Here is an 18,001-nt window from a genome sequence, read left to right on the forward strand (position 1 = left end):
TTCTGCCATCAGCACAGCAATCTGCTGGAAAATACAATCACATGGAAATCACCTGCAAGGTGTGCTATTTTAGAGGGGACTGCTAATGTAGGTCAAGTTTTATTTTAAAAAATCCTAGCAATATAGTTTGGAATGGGCAAGTTCTCCTCTAGGTTGCATCTGTGTTTATTAAGAAAACTCTTATGAATTCTGGATTTTGACTCTATCCATCACTGGCTTATGAATGAAAATCACATAAGCATATACAATTTGTGTTCCCTGATTTTACAAGCTAACTCTATGCTTGCAGCTCGTATATTTTGAGTGATATTCATGAAAATATAAATTATTCTTTCACACTTAAAAAAAAAGTCAAATTTGACAGTGAAAAAACACCCAAAGCATTTGAGTCAGCTCAGGATCACTTCTTGATCCTCTTACAATTCTGGCTGCCCAATTTATTGAGGTAAGTATTGTGCAGGGTCCTCGTATAAGCAAATCTTCCCAAAGCCCGTTCTACACTGGCAGCCAATCCCTGAAAAATTTAACAGTTTTCCATGCAGCTTTGGCATTTTCCCTCCCTCTTGGTAGCAGTATTGGCCCAGCTGGGAAATTGCGGTAGCACAACCAGACAGCAGAAATGCTGCAGAATCACCTAGAAACACTGAAATACTAAAGTGATCTTGTTTTTTAATATATTGTAATATACTTAGTGTGCACATGACCCACATTATAACTTAGGGTTTTGGCTTTTTGCTCTTTTCTTTTTTTGTTAAACAATTGAGATTGCTATTGCTCCTGAGCAAAGTTTAATCATTATAATATTTTAAATTTTGTAATCAAAAAATACAGAAGCCAATCCCAAACTGGGAGTACAATTGCTGCACTTCACAAAGGAGAGATCTGACAAGGGATAAAGTAATTTATTCACTCCTCCTTCCTTCACCTAGAAATTAACTTCACAAAAGATCATCAGCAAGATACTCAGTTTGTAGACACCTACAACCTTGGCAGTGTCCTTTGCAAGGCAGAACAGCTGTTTAGTTGATGGGCACCTTGTCCCAGTAGGGAAAGTTACAGCATTCTCCACTGTAAATGTTGCAGGTTTCTGCTTTTCAAGCACTCTTGCTTTGTGCCTAGCTTGCAAGAGAACTCTGTTATAGAAATATTGCCACCAACACTGCAAAGACTGTTAACCTGAAGAATTGCTCTGTTCTGGCATTTGTTCTGTCTTAAGTGTATTTAAATTCCAGCAAGCATTTACATTGCAAGCAACCTTTGTTGCTTTCAAAAATTAAAGCGAACAACAAAACGTGAGCTTTGCTGAGATTTTTAAATGCTCAGATCCAGCTACCACCATTTAGCACCAGCCCAGCTGCACTGCAGCACCTCGCTGCAGAGTCCTCCTTAGACCAAGTACTCAAGTAAAGAGTGGTGACATAAATAAGGAAAACTCATTTCACCTTACCTTTGCATTAGGCTAAATGCATTAGAACATTCACTTTCTGCAGTTCATCTGACTGTTTGCTTCTAACTGTAACAGCTTCTTGACAAAGATTTTACATGGGCCTCCCATCTCCCAGCAGAAAAGAGAAAAAAAAGTGCAACCTCTTCCTCTGGCACGCTGGGGAACTCACCAGCCTACAACCTTTATGTGGTGTCTCTGAAATCTTTGTTCTTTCAGTGCTTTCCCAGACTGGTGTTTAGAAGCGTGTGTAGGGAAAGTAAAGTAGTGTCAATCTCAACAGATAAAAAAACATTACTTTGAAAAACTGGTTTCGGTCTCTGATTTCCAAACTCCCTTTATCTGCTGTGGTGTGCATGCAATGATTTGTACTGCTGGCAAAATAAGCAACTTTGAGAAAGGAATTTTGAAGGGCTTCTCACAGCCCATCTCTAACCATCCCAAATGGGTAATTCTAGCTCAGTTTTCCTTTTAATCTTGCTAGAGAAGAAAGGTAGGTTGCATCTAGCAACATTTCACAAAAAGCCATATGGCTCAGAATGCAAGCGTAGCAAAGAGACTGTTCTCTTCCCCACACCTAAATGAGACTTTACTAGGTACATGAGACACGAAGTTTGTCTAAAACCTGGCTTCCAAATAAGACCACATTTTAGGAATTAAACATTGCAAATTAATTTTTGGAATGTCAAATAGTGCAAGGTCAAGCAGAAGATTGTAGGAAAGACATGGACTGAAATCCAGTTTCAGGATCCCATTCTAGGGTCTTCAGGAAGTTGGACTATTCAGTAGAAACCTGAGAGTTAAAAGCAACAGTTCTGCTATTGTTTATTACCTTGTCTGAAGTGATTAATACAGCAGTTTATTGCCTCAGTTGCACAAAAAGAACTATGTGTCAACTCTTCTGACTGAGGAAAAAGCACCACATTGCTTTGCAATTAAAAAACAACATGGAAGAGTGCCAAGGGCGAAATGTGGAGAAAATCCTCATCTCCCCCAAGCAGAAGAAATAGAAAAGCAGAGCAATGGCACAAAATCTCTTTCTACCTTTGCTTCTGATGCTTCTGAGATTATAGACAGTTGTGGCCAGTTTACAGGGAGTGCAAGCGATGGTGAGAAAACCAAAGTGGAATCTGTTAACTTCTCCTTCCAAAACAGAGGGACCATTAAACACTAGTTAATATGAGACCTTACTAAGTCAATATATACCTTCCTCTCTTACATATGCTATCTCATGTTAGGGAATATCCACTGACAATTTATCGCATTCATCTGCCCTTCACAGTGTTTTCTCCATCCTCCTACACACTATTCTCTTCTGCTTACAATAACGTCACTATGTATTCATCGTGAGAAGCCATCAGTACTACAAATTTCCTTTCTCAGTCTTCTTCCTCTACGACGGTCTAAAATCAGAAGACCCTCCTGACAGTGACTGGCTTGTCAGGGTGCCAAGACCACCGACTAGTGTCCAACAAGTTGTTTCACAGAGTTCCTTCCTTTCTACACCAGTTTGCATCATATATTGTTGGTAATCTTGCATATTGATTCCATGCTGAGTGCCTACAGCATCTAGCACAGTTCTGGGCTGTGACTAGGGTGCCCTTCCCAGGCTACTCCACACTACACCAAGAATAAAAAACAGTGAGACAGCTTTAAATCTGCTGTCCAGTATGCACAAGCTGTCTTCCTTAGCTTTAAGTTTAAACCATACTAAAACCAATATGAATGGGACTCATCAGCTGTTACAAACACAAATAATCCTTATTCACTGAAGCCTGTCTGCAGATACAGTGGTCATTCCTAGCAGCAGTCTCTGAAGCCCTCTCCAGATTTTCCTCCTTCTACAGTGGTGCACAGAAAAATCAGAAAGACTCTGGTTTAATAAAAAACTAAAATAAAAAAAAATAAAATAAAAATACACTGTACTGGAACATATTTTTGCATTGATATAGAAACTCAGCAGGAAATAATAAAACCCTAAAAAAAAAGAAAAGAGAGCTTTTAAGTGTGACAGCTTTCAAGTCTGATTGCATAGTTCTTTCTCAAGTCTAGAGGTGGGCCTCTCATAGGGTAGGCAAAAATTTCCATGCTTCAGTAGCATACAGCTCTTGTTTCTCAAGCTCTCTAGGAAACCTTTATAAACACCCAGCATCTTTGTATTCGGAAAAGCTGTGCTTGGTGCAGGGTAAATCCACTCCATCCTGCCCTCAGCTCTGGCACATTGAATTTTGTAAGGAAGAAGGAGGATTTCCCAGCTATCTGTGTGCCATTAAAAATATGTCATGTAAAAGATTAACTTGTGAGTAGAGAGCAGGAAAGAAGAATTTGCTTTTGTCAGAGACAGATTTTTCTTCTTTTTAAGCAGAAGGTGTCACAAGTTCAAAGTCCAGCTGAGATGGTGAGTTCAAATATATACAATAAATGTATCTCAGTTATCACAATCGCATACTTGCTGTACAATTCACACACAAACACATATTTTACTCTACAAAAGCATATTTAACACAGAAAGGCCACTCTTCCTCTGAAGCCTAGGATTAATTTACATAATGCACCTTTTAAGTCACTTTTTATGTGTTAATTCCTGTTAATAAAGAAAGAGATGTTGCAGGCACAGGTTTCAGCTTGGTACATGCTGCAGTGCTCCCCACAAAAAGACTGCAGCAGAAACCCCAATAAAATAGCTATTTAGGAGCTGCATGGCTGCTTCTTTCTAATCTGGAGTCAACATGGAGATATTATCTATGGATCATGCATAATTCACTGTTCATTTGCCCCTGTAAAGATGAAGACCAGAAGGAAAATAAAAGGATTTTATGACAAAGCTACACCAAAGGCAGTTGCAGAGCAGGGCTTTGGAAGCCATCTCAAAGGATGCCCAAAGGTGCTCGCCTCCCACTGTACCCAGCTGCTCCTGAAATTCAGTGGCAGTCGGGCACCGCGGCAGAAACCTTGGCACCTTGTCCTCTGCTCTTACTTCTTCCACATATGTTCTCTTCAAAAGGCATTTTAAGACCAAAGGACAAGCCAAAAACCTGGGGGGACTTTTGATCATTCTCAGCATGGAAGGTCTTATGTGGCATTCCAGTTTCTGCAATAGCAGCAAGTACAGCAGTGGCATTGCCGTTGTATCTTTGTTATAACTAAGGGAATCTAGGCTCAGAATTCAAATGAGAGAATTTCCACTATACACAGTCTGGGTTTTCATTCATTTTTTGCTTCCTCCTGTTCTTTCTCCTTGAGGTTTAAAGGAATCCCTCCTTGAAGCACTCTTGTATAGGACACAACTCTATTCTGAACTCCATTATACCTCATAACTTGATACATTAATGTGGCTAAAACTCTGTAAAAGTTTTAGAAGAAACTGGTGCTGCTGTTGATCAAGGCTATAACCTACACTCACTAGATAATAATTTATGCACTACAAAAACTACTCTGCCCTCCATGTTTCTCAATTATTCCCAACACACAGTCCACTCAACAAGATTATTATAAAAACCTGGCAAGATCAGAAAGCTAAAAATTTTCACAATAATCAACAACTCCCCCTTCATTAGGCTTTGCACAGTTCATATTATTTCCTTGCTGGAGAAAATCATGACTAGTTACTGTCTGCCTTCAGAAACAAAACTATCAGTAACGTTTCCACAGGGATCATCTGAAATGGATTTCTAATAATGTACAGGTTAAAGGTTTTCTTGTTCTCCCCTTTCTGTGCCCAGCATTTAAACTTTATGGTCCCAACGACACTATGAAAGGCACATGTGCTTAATAACAAAACTTGTAAAGAATTATGTCTTAAAATATATAACTGCATGCTTAAATATAGGACAGACGTGAACTCAGGCAGTCACTTAATACAGAGGAACAGGTTCTATTTATTCCTCCAGTGGCCAGCCTTAGCGTAGGAATAACTGACGGAGCAGATAAAGGCTCTTATCCTGGGCTGGTTGTATATAGCACTTCATCAGTACACTTAAAGGCACTTTACTAAAGCAGGGATGTATTGTTATCCCTATTTTACAGAAAAGGAAAAGCTTCCCAAGGTTACAAGAGAAGGTCAGAAACTGTATCTGCAACTACCACCTACATACCTTAATTCCCATGCTTTCCCCATTGAAGCAACACTCTAGGAGCATCACAGATTGAGTTTTTACAGAAACATTTAACTAATGTCTCAAGAAACCTACAAGCAATCACAGTACTTTGTCTTCTAAGTTGGATCGAATTAGGCCAGCCTCTACTGTGTTCAAGTAGACAACACTAATGGCCCATCTCTCTATCTCTGGAAGTACAAAGAGTGGTAGCATTACTTTTGCTTAAACTCTGAAGAAAATAGGGATGGTGCTGATGGATCTCACTTAAATAGGAAGACCAACAAATATTTCAAGTCTTGACAATGTAAATTCAGGTAACGCTTAGTAAATCTCAAGGTAGAAGTCACAAGAGACAGATTCCTGAGTTAATTCATTCACACAAGTTTAAATCCACCCTTGACTGGGAGGAATAGCACAGAACACCATGACAGAAGTTAGGGTGACACATATAGCAACCCTGTCCCTGTGGCTGAGGCTTCCTACTGTTTCCTGTGAGGGAGGTAACACCCAGAAGATGTCATCCTGTCTGGACCACAACTCCCCCCCATACGTCCATACACCACAAAACATGGCTTGCAAGTCACATCGCCCTTCGTCATACTCATTTTGGCCAGACCAGCTGCAGATGGCAGCCCCTTATGACCTCCAAAGGCAAAGAGAAGCCTCAGAGCACCTCTGATTAGAAAACTCCAGCTAAAACGTGCTTTTCAGTGACTCTTTTCTTTGGTTTCTGCTGGCAGACAGTGGCTTGCTTACCTTCACTGCCTTCCCTGCTTCTTTAGCAGGGCATCATCTTGGCAGAAGCAGCTCAGCCCAGACACGGAAAGGCTCCAGAGTTTTACAGCTGCCTGTCTGCTTGGCTTTCCCTCCTCTGCCTCAGTTTGTTGTCTTGTTTTATATGTTAAAGACTAAAGAGTTCATTTTTATAAAGTGCTTGAACAGGCTATTTGATATAAGCCTCATTTTTCAGAGGTGTCAAATACCTCGGCTCCTGCTGAGGGCAAATGCATCATCGCTGCTGAGCGCCAGGGAAGCAGGACTCTGCACGGTGGCGAAGCGGGAAGGGAGCCGGGCTGTCCCGCCGCACGGGGCTGCTGGCAGGCAACGCACACCGCTTGTCCTGAGAAGTCTCACCACATTTCTGGGAGGTAGGTAAAAACTAGCAAGATCATTTTTTAGATGAGGCAACTCAGACGTATAGAATCAGTGCCTTGTTTGAAGTGACAGACTGAGTGAAAATGCTGAAACATTCATAAAAGACTATAGTCCCAAGGATAAGTGCAGCCTTTATTTACAACCCTCTGCTTCACAGCTCAGGCACTGGGGTTAGCCTCGAAATTTAACACAATTATCACTTGTAGGTCTCTATTTTCTACGGCTTTTATTCTGAAATATAGCAGAGAAACAAATGAAATTAATAAGCAACAGCTTTCATGGAGAAAGCAACTGAAAATCAATTGTGCTAGAGATTTCTGCCCAGACTGTCTTACCTGTTCTGGTTGTGACAACATAGAAACAAAATATAACTGCATTCTGCACAAACTCACATCTTCGCCTGCTAAAACTCATGCTGACACCACCGCAGCACTCAGAGGAAGTGGCTGAAATGTTAGCATTCACCAGGAATAATTCCAGAAATAATGGAGCTACTGTTCCCGTTTCCAATCAAGAGAAGTGCATGGCCCACAACCACCTACGCCAAAAGGGGCTGCGCTAACAAAGGCAGATCCAGCGCATAAAGATTTTTAAGAGTGCTGCACTGGGAAGTTGTGGGGAAATAGGACACACTGGACTCTCCAGAGATGGTTTTCTATTTTCATGGCTATTTTTTACAAGCCAAGGGACTACAGAAAGGTATTTAAGCTACCACACCCAAGCAGTAACTAAGGTTTACACGGTTTACTGAGGTCAGAGAGGATTGTCTCACAGATTTTTACTGCCTGTGAACAACTCTACAATTCTAAAAATACCTGAGTAACTGTCATGGCAGGCAACCAAACACTAATATTTTTTCCTGTACAAAATCGTTTCTGACATACTCCATTTTGTCTGAGAGCTACAACACTTCTTCAAAAGCAAAATCACTCTATCTTGACAGAATAGGAGAATGAAAGCAAACACCTTGCACAATGGTCCTCGGACGATGGGGGACTGAGAGAGGTGGAACAATCCCTCCCTACCACGCACAAGGAATTTCAAGTTGAAAACCATGCTTTGGGGAAGGCTGGAAAAGAGCAGGAAGTCAGAACTCGCTTGCAACAGAAAATCAGTTTGCAATCTTGATTACAAAGTTGCTGTTAAGATACCATAATACATTTTTTAAGCAGCTCATTACCAATTTATCAAAACATTAGGGCTTCTTTTAGGCTGTTGGAGATTATTGTTTGAACTGCTATTTAAAAGTGTACTGGCTCACAGCATGGCTAATTCATTCTTATGCCAATACAGATACACATGCAGTACTGTGTGTATAGCTATATTACAGTTCATTTTTAAAAAGCAATTTTGCATGCAAAGTAAGTGTATTTTTTCACATTTGGACCATGAACGAGATAAATTCAGTTCCAAATAACAAAACGTAACTTAATGGAGCACTAAATGGTACTTCTAAATAAACACAAATATTATTTTGACACTTGGATACCTTACACAGCAATAAACAATGTCATTAATAAAGACAAGAAGGCATGTCTCCATGCTCCAAGAGATGCAAAACTGTCACCTTTTTGAAAGGGTCGGGTGGCTTTAGAGAGAGGTAACAACCTCATTAAAGCCCTTCCTCTGTATGGAGATTTTCTCGTTTGTTCAGGCTGAGAGATGTCTTGCTTTTTTTTCAAAGGATTAACAAACAGAATAGGAGCAGTGCTTCTCTGTCCAAGTTGTTATTTTTAATAAGAAAAAAACCTAATTAGAATACAAACTAGGAGCAGTCCTGATGAAGCGGAGATGTTTTTCTCCCCCACCAGTCAACAACTGGACCACAGAGACTCAAAAACCGTAAAGTAGAAGGTCTCATTTAATTGACTGATATACTAGAAATCTTTGACAGGGAGTGGTCAGTTTGAACTTTGGGCTCAGTAATGAGGTCTCAAGTTCCCTCTTTGACAGAATGAACCACAACGGTGCTGCATGACTTCATATAGCTTCATTTTATAATTACAAGCCTGTTCTTTACTATTTTTCCCCAGCTTAAATACCACTTTTTCAGAGATGCTAGGGAAAAAAAGAAATGAAACCAATTTTAATGAACTCATGCAAATATAAGCCTGGTGAAACAAAATCACAGACCTAAGCAGAATACTGCATTGAACACATTTGTATGTTTTATGCAAAGCTCATCTAAATTTGAGTAATTGGACCTAATTTGGCAATCTGCACAATCAGTTTGCAAACTTCAACCACTGAATTTTAAGTATGAGCCTGGAAAATCATTAACATTTGTATTTATCATGGTGGCCCCGATCCAGCACAGTACTAAAATCTGTGTTCAAGCATTTTGAATGAGGTCTTAGTGTACGTACAGCATCCAAGACAGTATCAGGAGCTCTAATTACAGAGAAAAGTCATTGATATGTTCAGATCACACAATTTTAATCTCAAATCAATCTCAAAACTCAAACCAAATGTCAAATCTCTGAAGTTTAAGGCTGGGAACCTTCCTTCAAAAAGCCCTCTGTCTTGATCCCTTGATAGCTTCCATGCCACGCTATCTGAAAAACGTTCCCCAGATCATAACTGTTGTTCTATTGCTTCTTATCCCTACCCTCTCCTCTTTTCCAAGGGCCCCCGGTTGTCACCGTTGCCTGCTGTTTCCCTCCTCATGCAGATGTTAACGCCGTCCTTTTCCTTTCTGTAGGCACCCAGTCTCCAATGAGCAGTGCAGGAACTGGAGGTGCTTTCCATGCTCCAGGAGCGTGGCGAGAGCACCAAAGCAGTTTATTAAAGGGCAGTTCTCCCATGCTCTCCTCAGCATGTGTTTTGGCTGCAATGAGGGTTATTTTTCATTTGTGTCTCATCTTTCTACAAGAAAAAATGCAATGAGTCTTGAACTTATAAAAACGTTCTTGCTCCAGATATCTTAAAATATTTTGTAAGAAAGAAAACTGTTTCCCATTCAACTCTACTCATTACTTTTTTTTTTTTTTTTTCCTGAAGGCATCTCCTTAAGGAGAAGGAAAAGCACATTTTTCAAGGTGAAAACTGCCAGTCTGAATTTGAATCAAAGTCTGAATCCATTTCAATGGGAAGCTTCACAGCATCCCAGCAACTTTAATACAGGAGGGTAAGCAGCCTGTACTGGCATCATGAACCCTCTCCATGCAACCAGAACACCACCAGAGTTTAAATATGGTTGTGTGTCAGTAAAACAATTTTAAATCACAAGCATAGCCAAGATCTATTAAGGCAGAACTGCGCTAGATCACATGCAAGTTCAGTTTCTCTCCATGTGTCCTCGGGAAATGTGTTAATTGCTCACAGCTCTAACACAGATTTTCAATACATCTGCAAGACACAACAACACACACGCTAGCTGGGGGGAAGAGGAAGATCTGATTCTTTTCAGCATACAATCTTGGGATATTTGGCACATTTCAGCATCATGGCTTTACCCCTTCTTGAGCCTCCTTCTACTAGCTACCATTTTTTTCCCACTGGCTCGTACCACTGGACCCTGGGTACCCCCCCCATCACCAATGTCGTGGGATGCAGCTTGCTCACACACTGGGCCACAAAGCTCGACTGCCCCCCAGACTTGTCATGGGGATTTCTGCACCAGGACAAGGTGGTGGAGGACAGGCCTAACTTTGCGTAGTGATGAGCAAATGCTGCAGCCCAGCACCTCGAATCCCAAGTCCTGTGTCCCCTTTCTATGTCTCCAATCAGTTCCTTATACACTGAATCACAAATTGCTGTTGCAAATTCAATTTCATATTTTTGTAGGTCATCTTAGGAGCTGCAACTTGAAACAATGCAATTTAGGCAAGAATTCAGGAGGAGCAATTCCCCAAATCAGGACTTGTTTGCACAGGTTTCCTGTTGCTCCTGGGACTTTCACAGCATAGCTAGTTACTACAGAAATCTTTTACTGTTATCATGACATTTCTGTAGTCAAATTCTCTCCAATTAATCCGAGAGTAGTAAAATCAGACCTTTTGTTTTGCATCAGGAGAAAATTTCAAACTTACTCAGCTCCAACACATTTTATGAAAGAAAATTGCTGCTTGGGTGCCAGGAAGTCTCTGGGGGAGGAAAGCTGTGGCCAGCTCCAGCTGTACGCACACAGGCCATGCCCAGCAGCATCCCACAGACCTAAGTATCTCTTTATATGGAGTAACCTAACCAGCTGAACCATACTGCATGTCCGGGACACACTGCTCTTTTGACCAGGAGCTAGCAGACCATCACTAGACAGGCAAGTGAGAAATTACCAGTTGCTCTGACATCAGCTAATACGAGACAGAGCGTATCTTCTAAAAGAAGTCTTCCCTGTGACTGCACGGCGAGCAAAGTTCCTATATCTCGAAGACTCATTCATCCCAGCCTGTCAGCTTGCAGAGAAAGAGCTGTGGTGCTATTAAATTGTTTTGAAATGGGAAATGTCACCAGAACTGAAGTTTCAAAATGCACCTGAGCAACACAGCTCTTTTCACTGCTGAAACAAAGAAATGAGAACTAACAAGGTTTAAAGGAAAAAGGAATTGCTACAAGATAACTGGGCAAAACCACTTTTCAAGTCACGGCGCAACACAGTCACATCCAAGGGAACTGAATTTCACCAGCTGGCATAAGCTTCTACCGACTGTGTTGCACTCCCTCCAGTACTCAGCGTAGACTTGTGCTTATCAAGCTCCAAAGTTTGATCATTAAACCTGATCCAAAATGCTGAGGAGACTATTCCTGTCAGCAAGGGCTCAGTCAGGTGTCTTTATTAATCACAACTAACAAATATTTTAATTCTGGGACCTTTGGGAGGAAGGGGCAGTGTGGGGCTCTGTGCCTTGTTTCATATGAGGAGATGACAACTCAGATCTGCAGTGCCTGATTAATATTTTATGATTGCGATCCACTGGGTATGCGGTGTAATTCTGGTGGCTTGTTTTGCTCTACGTTCATTGCATCTCCAATGTTATTTGCAACAGCTTCGTGGAACAACAACAAAAAGAGGTTTCATTCCCGCAGGACAGCATTGGCTGACCTCTCTTATTGCTTCGTGTAATTCAGAGGGAGCAGGCGTTAAACAGGAAAGTGCTTTTCAACTTTTAAAGAGAAAAAAATGGCACCACAGATTTACATATAGATAACATTTCAGAGAAGAACAATGCTGATTTCTCCTGTCTTGCATTTATTTACCAAGTGATCCTAACAGAGTGGTCAGAAGACAAGCCTGCAACAGGGCACTGCTGAAGACAGATCTCTGTGTCATCACCAACAGTTCAGCACGCTAGCATTAAAACAGCATCAAAACACAGCGTGATCAGTGGAAAGAGACAATGAATACAAAATGCATAACTTTAAGCACAACTCTACAACTGAGGTCCATCCTAGGACTTTGCAGAGGTCCCTAACCTAACTTTTTAGTGAAAAGAAGACAGTAACTTAAAATTTGACAGTCACTGAGGACAGGCATAGTGGGGTCTGTCCCATGTCCAGGCAATTGCTGCATCTCAGACACCGCACCAACACTGGCACACAGCAGACCTACTGCCTCCAGGGAATGCAATAGTAAAGACGGCTGTTCTGAATCCACAAGATCTTAAGACAACTCAGAAAGCTTTCTGGTTTCATTGCAATGTATGTATGGCGTGATTTTTATTTTTTTTTTCCCCCGTTATTCAAAGATCTTTAATAGCATATTACTCAAAAACTCCCCTTCTCTCTTAAGAATATGAGTGATGCTTGTAATGAACTATGCCTTAAGAAGGTATGTGTCAGTGAAAGACTGGGATATTTCTGGATCTCCAGTCTCTTTATGCAGCTTAATGCTAATGAAAGGAAACCATTTTTTTTGCACACAGTGAAAGGGAACAGATGGTGTCACAGTTCTGCTGTGGAATTTAAGCAGAGTGACAACCTATACAGCAGATCATCATCATGGGTGAGACTCTTTTTAGGCAGCAGCATGGAGGGTTTATTTGTTTTTTATTTACTTATTACTATCCAATATCTTGAGAAGCTTTTTCCTTCCTTTTTACAGTGAAACCTAAGAAAATGGTATGATAATCTCACCATCCTACAAGACCTCAGAAGACACATGAAGACCAGTATTTTAAACACACTGTGAAGGGACAGCTGAAAAACAGCACCTCATATTGCAAACTGTGGCTTTCCAATCATGTATCTATCTAGGCACCAGTCGCTGATGAGCAAACCAATAAGGGCTTAAAAGGGACACACACTGTCAAGTTGAAAATCCCTCTTCTGTCTGAAATCTGGTCCCCAGTTCTGTCTGCAAGGCAGATGATAGGGGAAAAAGAGATTTTTTTTCATTTTTAATCACTTTATATTTTACACTTTTGGTTGGCAATATTCTATGTAAAGTTCACCTCATTATTTCCTTTCTAGGTTCACCTGCTTTCATCCTGCAGAAAAAGAAAGGTAAAAAAAGGCAGATAAAAATCATAGTTGGAAGTTTACCCAGAAATAAGGAATTTAAAAGGGACTTTGTCCCATAGATTTGTTGCTGCTGTTGTTTACTAAATTGTTAGCTGAATTTTTCTAACCCTGACAACTGAGTCAGACATGTTTTCATGTGCTGATCCTACTAGAGGCATCTGAATTCCCACAAAGCATCTTGCTCTGGTGAGACAGTCGATATGCAGCTTGAAGTTTCACAATTTTTACTGTTTTCATTCCTTCATATTTATCTTCTTTCAGCTTATTTGAACTGCCTGTATGATCATTTTATAGTGCATACCACTATAAGCAACAGATGACACACTCATCCACTCCATAATTCACATCGACAATAGTCAATCTCTGCTCAGCCCATATCTCACAAGAAAAGGGATTAATCAGGCAGGGACATCCTGGGAGAACAACAAAGCTCAGGCTGCTGGGGTTAGGGTTTGGACCCCTCCAGAACAGTCTGGTTCCACTGCAATCTCTCTGAAACTTTGGAAAACATTTGTGATGACAACTCCATTTTTGCACAGGGATGGAAAATATGTGCCCAAAGCTGCCCAGTTGCAAGCCTTATTACAGTCTTGCAGTGAGACAGGGAAAATCAGGTCTTAGATAACATCTATAAACTCAAATAGTCCTATTGGCACACTGCTATTTGCAACATGCTCAGTTCTGACTGTAGGAGAAAACAGCAATCAGCCTGTAAGGTGCTGTGAAGCTGAATTTATATATACAGGTATGAGTTTACATAGATGAGGGGCTTGAGATTCAGAGAAAGCAAAGCAGTACAAGCACCATTGTACTAAGTGCTCCAGTCTCTGGTGGGTGAGTGTGCTAAAGGTATTGTGCTCTCCTAGGTCTGTAAAACAGCAAAGTCTAAAACTAAGGTCTAATATTAAAGAGAAGCTTCACTCTTCAATGCAGGCAAGGACCAGCTTAAAATCCCCCTATCTATCTATCTATCTATCTATCTATCTATCTATCTATCTATCTATGTGTGTGTGTGGATAAAATAGCACCTTCTCATGCAAAAGGGGATGCCAGGGCTCTTTCAGAGATCTAGCACCTCCAGTAACAGGGACCACAGGAACCATCAATCCCACAACAGCAAACCATCCTTGACCCCAAAAGCGGCAATACTTACAGAAACGACTGCGCAAAGATACATTTGGGATGGGAGTGCTTCAAGTGTGGAAAAGTGTCAAAATATTCATCGTGAGTGAATTCTAAACTCACTGGCAGGGGTTCACAAGATGTAACCTGCCCATTAACACGTCTTGCAGGGAGGGACAACACCACCTTCTAACGCTTCCTTCGACAAGTGAAACACTTGGGTTGTAAGGCATTTACAGGACATTTTTTAAGCATGTCAGGTAAAATCACTACTGTGCTCCAAAGCACCCAGGCTCTTACTGCAGAAACTCAGCAGCTATTACACAGCAAGTGTGAAGTGAAGAAGCAGAAAGAGAAGAGATTGTCAGTAAATAGGGTTAATCCCTGCAGGTAATACCCTTTCCGTTAAATTGTGCAGCATTTTCCAGTCTGCAGATTCTCAATCCCATTTAACATCTCTCTCACACTGCAAGCAGACACATCTGAGCTCCCACACTTACCCCCCTGCCCCCTGCTCCCCCCACCCCCAAATTCTGCAAGGCTGTTTTTGCGGGCAGCAGCCAGTTAAACTAAAGGCTGCTGGTACTACCCCGGGAAGCTGTAGGGGGGTGGGTGAGCCGCACAAAAGATCTCAACACAAAAGGCCATCCTTTTCATCCTTTTTTCTTCTTCATTTCTCCAGCTGAGCCATAGCTTTATTCAATCAACACTTAAAAAATAGATGCAAATGTGGGAGGGGGTAGTGACTGGGGGGGATTAATATGGGGCAACACCTATCTTCATACAAACAATCAAATTTGGTGGGTGAGAGGATGTGGGGAGCCTTCAGTTCTCATCTCCTCCCTGCTTCCAAATAAGCCCGTTAGCCCGCTTCCCCAGCGCTCACAAAAATTCATGCAGCATGCTACAGATATTTTCCGATTATTTTTTTTTCCAGGAGAAGATGTAAAGGGCCTGACACCAAAAGGACAGCAAACATCTTTGCATTCCCAGCAAGACCCGCACAGTGTACATAATCATAGAAAAACATGGCTGGCTGGTGCATCGACAGATGCAAACGAGAAATACCAGACTTAGCCTTATTTAGATTACAGCAAAATTAAATGGGGAGGAGAGGGGGAGGAAGGGAAATAATTGTGGCTGTGTAACATGGCTGCACAATTTTCAAAGCCTCACGACTGCCAGCTTGCAGGGAGCAGTGAAAATGTGTGTCTGCTCTAAAGGGAGCTGTTCCTGCCACCCCTGCAGCACAGCCCGTTCCTTCAGTTATCCGTCCAGCGGGCAGGCACGCTGGCCAGCAAGCATGAAAGGCAGGGAAGAACTAAAATAGTTTACCTGATCAATGCAACTTCACGGGAGCCGGAGGTAGGGATTCCAGAAGAAATGCAGCAAGGAAGAAAAAAATCTGCTTGGATCCTTCTGGCAGTCCACAGTCTCATCTACATGCATCTGAGCAAGCCCTTACCAGCAGCTGCTTCTTTTATCAAGCCCACAGGCACAGCAAATTAGTCCGGTTAGACAGTTCAGTCAATGTGGGCTATTCACAGAGTGGCTGTTGTGCGAGCCCGGCTTCTCCTGTCCCCCTGTCCCCGGGTAGGCACCCGCCCACCTCCACATGGCCCTGGATAAACACGGCTCTCACAGCACCCACGGAGCAAACCACATGATCCTGACAATCACCAGCGCGGGCAAACGCTGACTGGACCTCTCGCTTCACCCGGGCAGGGCGCTGAGATGTGGGTAAAAAGGCAAAGCCTAAGAATGGGTTTACTTTAAAGGGAAAAGCTTTTTCTTTTTTTTTCCCCTTCCTTTTTTATGCCTAAGGAGGGAAAAAAATTAAAAATAAACCAAATGCAAAGATCTGAAGATGGGTAGTATCTTCCAAACCACCTTCGTTTTGAAAATGAAGTGTCACTCTGAAATGAAGTGTCATTCAGACTTCTAACAAGCACAAAGCATCAGACAGAGACCCTGAATGAAGCCTGATACAGTCATGGAGAGATGCCGACCACAGTCAGCGCATCCTTGGTCTGTACAAAGCCATGGATTTTCAATTTTGTTGTTTTAAAAAAGAAAATGTGACAAGCCCCTTTTTTCTCCTCCTTTTTCCATCATGAACCGTCTTAAAATATGCACACAGAAATAAACACACACATTGAAATAAAGCTCTAATAAAGTGGCAGACGGCACGCGCTGTCTGCCATCCTTGGGAGTGGGGAGGAAACCTGGTGGACATGGCACACAAAAGGCGTATGCCTCTTAAATACTCTCCTGAGTGGGACCCACAGGGTCAAACACGAAGAAGAAACATTTATAAAAGCCATTCTATTTTTCTATCATTGCACAAAGGAGAGAAGGAATAAGACCTTCTCTCTCCCCCCTGCACCCTAATGTATCTTTAGGACTAACAGTGCCCTTTTCCTCCCCTCCAACATAGGAAGCAAATATGTATATGGAGGGGTGCTATAAATACACACACACATGCATATATATATATATATATATATATCTCCTATAAACACTTTCTCTTGGTTATCTAAACTCTCCCTTCACAAAGTAGCACAGTTAATTGGAAGAGTTCTCCAAACAATCTGGCTGATCGCTGACGGCTGCCTACTTCACACCAGCATTTGCACTTAACTAGGAGTTAGAGTAAGCCATCCACATAAACCAAAGGTAAACACTGATAAGGTATTTGATGCTTATAAAAAAGCAGGTTTATCCAAAAATAGGTTAAAAGAGACACATCATGGCACAACATCACCCAGTGTGTAGTTGGCTTAAGATCCTGGTTCCTGGAGCCATCACACACAAACCACACAAACAGAAAACTCCATAAAACCTTCTTCCTTTTCTAAAAAGGGAAAGGAGCTCAGTGTTTTTATGGCTCTGAAAGAAAAGCTTGAACTTACTCCCGAAATTCCTCAGAGGCTTAAGAAAAGAGAGAAGAGAATAAAAGGTAGAAGGGGGAAAAAAAGAATAATAAAGAATGAAAAAGAAAAGAAACAAACCTCATGCCTCCTATGCCATTCCCAGCTTCATAATGTTGTAATGCTGGCAATACCCAAAAGCAAATGAAGCTTTAATCACGACCACTGTCCAAATGTGACTGTAGGCAGTAAGAAACATCTCAATAAAGTTAAGACTGAACTGTGGAAAGCTCTTGGAATCGGTTATAAATTCATTTGAAACTTGGGGGAAGAAATTAAACACAAAAACATGAACTGGAGAGGCAGGGAGAGAGCAGGACCTTCGGCAATCCTGAAAGGTAAAGCTGTTCCTCTGCCTGCCGGAATCTCCAAATTCTGCAATAAGCTGTTATCTTTAATTTGCTCCTGTCTGAGTGGGGCGGTTTGGCACTGCCCCTTCGCTCATCTCTGCTTGCTCATTACCTCCCTTGCCTGAAAGGTGAAAGGAAGCAAGAGGCAGGATTGAGGTCACTTCGGGATTGCATTACAGAGTATTTAATAAGCTCGGCACATTGCTGTCCCTCTTCCTAAATGGAAGTATGATCCAGGATCCATGGTAAAGGGCAGTCTATGCTGCCATCAAACCTGATGCTGCTCACATAACGATGCAAGCAGCCGGGGCAGCACACTGTGGGCAGTACACGGCCTGGGTAGGGTCAAGCACATCCTCCCGAAAGCATGGGGGACAGCTTTAGTCCTGAGGAAAAGGACATGAAGCACTTCCCTTCCGCTTTGTTTGGCAAATATGAGCACAA

At 41.8% G+C, this 18,001-nt stretch overlaps 1 protein-coding gene across 25 annotated transcripts in view; it reads right to left on the reverse strand.

The window, feature by feature from the left end:
* MAGI1 (membrane associated guanylate kinase, WW and PDZ domain containing 1) overlaps window positions 1-18,001 on the reverse strand; it is a 355,845-nt gene that overhangs the window by 115,872 nt on the left and 221,972 nt on the right. The window contains exon 1 of one of the 25 annotated variants that reach the window (XM_074835928.1): window positions 15,613-15,807. The exons of the other annotated variants lie outside the window; for them this stretch is intronic. The gene's annotated coding sequence lies outside the window, so the exon portion shown is untranslated. Of the gene's footprint in view, window positions 1-15,612; window positions 15,808-18,001 lie in introns of those variants that run through there. 25 annotated transcript variants of the gene reach the window in all.

Source organism: Strix aluco, chromosome 11 (genome assembly GCF_031877795.1).
Source record: "Strix aluco isolate bStrAlu1 chromosome 11, bStrAlu1.hap1, whole genome shotgun sequence".
Classification (NCBI taxonomy): domain Eukaryota; kingdom Metazoa; phylum Chordata; class Aves; order Strigiformes; family Strigidae; genus Strix; species Strix aluco.